This window comes from Octopus sinensis, linkage group LG5 (genome assembly GCF_006345805.1).
Source record: "Octopus sinensis linkage group LG5, ASM634580v1, whole genome shotgun sequence".
In the NCBI taxonomy this organism is placed as follows: domain Eukaryota; kingdom Metazoa; phylum Mollusca; class Cephalopoda; order Octopoda; family Octopodidae; genus Octopus; species Octopus sinensis.
This window is the reverse complement of record NC_043001.1, coordinates 59,657,583-59,660,082: the sequence shown is the minus strand read 5'-3', so window position 1 is coordinate 59,660,082 and position 2,500 is coordinate 59,657,583. Positions and strand designations below refer to the sequence as shown.

At 35.9% G+C, this 2,500-nt stretch overlaps 1 long non-coding RNA gene across 1 annotated transcript in view; it reads right to left on the bottom strand.

The window, feature by feature from the left end:
* Positions 1–1,689: 1,689 nt before the first annotated feature.
* LOC118763504 overlaps positions 1,690–2,500 on the bottom strand; it is a 1,036-nt gene continuing 225 nt past the window's right edge. Inside the window, exons 2-3 of the long non-coding RNA XR_004999264.1 lie at positions 2,352–2,356; positions 1,690–2,048 (exon numbers count right to left, since the gene is read on the bottom strand). This is a non-coding gene — a long non-coding RNA (uncharacterized LOC118763504). The remainder of the gene's footprint in view (positions 2,049–2,351; positions 2,357–2,500) is intronic.

The following is a 2,500-nucleotide window of genomic DNA, read 5'->3' as shown; positions in this document are numbered from 1 at the left end:
TGGATTACTAGGAAAACAATATTTGGAAAGTGTAAAAAATGAATTTGGCGTGGAGGGGGAAAAAATTAAAATATTGAGAACTTGTTTTGTGTGTGAATGTCTAATGTCCCGTATCGCAAACATAGGAATCGGGAGAAATTCATGAAAAGAATAAAGGAGGGAGTAGAAACGTCACTTCAGACATGCTAGAAAGAAGAAGTAAAGGACAGGGTTTCTGGGAAAACTTTCTTTTATATCGAAAATCAGGTTTTTAAATACGTTCATCACAAATACAAATTACACAAAAGAAAAAGATCATTTCAATTGGATTTGAGCTTTAATTTTCCTCGACACACTGCAAGAAATAACATAATTCGGACAGAAGTTTTACATAGTGTGTGTGTGTGTGTGTGTGTGTGTGTGTGTGTGTGTGTGTGTGTGTGTGTGTGTGTGTGTGTGTGTCAAAGGAAGTTATTTTATGGCATTCTTTCGTTTGAAGAAGCAAAGTTTTCAATGGATCATATGATAGTTCGTTAATTTCCTTAAACTTCTTTTAATTTCATTATGCTTTGAAGAGAGCAGAAATTGAAAGGGCGCATAAAGTGAAAAAGCGACATTTGCTTTAAATTGAGAGGAGAATGTAAAAGTGAAGAGAAAGTGAAAGATGTACTTGTATATGAAATGGACGAGTGCGTGCGTATATGTGTGTGTGAGAGAAAGAGAGTGAGTTACAGAGTGAGTGAGTGAGTGAATGAGTGAATGAGTGAGTGTGTGAAGGTGTGTTGTGATATATGAATTTTTATGCATATATGTGTAAATGTCACTCACTCGCTCTCTCTCTCTCTCTCTCTCTCTCTTCTCTTTCTACACAAACACATATACACGTACAAAAATAGGCAGAGGTAAAGAATACGTACACCATTAGTTTTTGGCTTAACCCCTAAACACCTGGTGGGCGTATTCTTTACCTTCGCCCATAAATACGTATGCATATATCTTTTTGTGCATGAGAGAGAGTGACTGTATATCCTCATATCATATAGAGAAATGGGTGTATTTTAAAGCAATTTTTTTGGTTGCGGCTAATTTTAATACAATATTTGTGATTTTCATAAATGTTTGTCCGAGCAGAATTCTACGCATGCGTGAAACATCGAACAAACGGGAAACATTAGAAGCAAATTGAAATATGTCCGAAAATGACCTCAAAATTGTGCGACTACCGTAGTTGCCGAAGTTGTTTTATTTGTAAAATACATAGTTTATTTGGTTGATAGATAATAAGCAGCGGCTGTGTTTCGTTATAACTCTCAAAGGTGTCGACGAACTGTCATCCGGATCAGCTGTTTTGTTCGTTAATTTCTGTAAAAGTTTTTTTATTTATTTACTGTTGTTTTAAAGTGAAGATGAGAAAGGGAAAAATGTATGAACGTGTATATGAAATAGACGTGTGGGGGGTGAGCGAGAGAAAGTGTGGGTAAGTCAGTGCCACTTACACATACATGAGATCATACACGTTCACTCACTCTCTATCTCTCTCACACATACGCACAGGTAAAAAAGATGTATGCATATGTATTGATGTATGTACGTATACAACACAACACACCATTTCTCTCTCTTTCTCCCTTCCTCACTTTCTCTCATGCTCCCTTCCTCTCTCTCTTCCTTTTCTTTCTCTCTTCCTCTCCATCTCTCTCCCTCTCTCTCTCTCTCACACGTCCATTTCATATACACGTACATACATCTTTCATTTTCTTCTCTGTTTCACTTTAAAACAAAAGTAAATAAATAAAAAAATGTTTACGGAAATTAACAAACGCAGATGACAGCTCTGCAAGTCAAAACGAAAGATAGCATAAGTGACTTTCTTTATTATAATACAGATTTGACTAATTCGGAGAAACATTACTTTCATTATTCACACATCATCAGTCTCGTAATCGAACACTGTGACTTTGGTTGGAATTGAAAGTGTGAAACAATTTTCAGTTTCTAATGAAACCTAGTCGTTGTAACTTTCAATAACAGTGCATTTCACTGTTAGGTGGTAAAGTCAAATACATATACTTTCCCAGCGAAGACAAATCAATTTCTTTATTAACTACGAAACACAGTTCAACATAGAAAATGCATCGGATAACCCCTTCCTGAAGAAAAATAAACCAAAAACAAACGCAGAAATGACACCGCGCTTATCTAACACAACCCACAGATGATCTACGCGACGCAACTCAATCGACCTGACCTTTACACCCCAAAATAACTTTCAAACAACAATCAGGAATTCAACCCACAATAGAAAATCTGGACGTAATGCTCAAGGCATCTTAAATACAAATCAAAGATTCCATCGAAACCTCCAGACTAACCTAAACTTTTGGGAACCAATACCTACCAATCTTCCCCCATCATCTCACAATCAATGGAGGAATTTGCTTTTGAATCTCTAATAATTCACAATAATGACTTTTATTATTTTTATTCTTACCCCAGTTCATCTAATTGTATATATCTATCG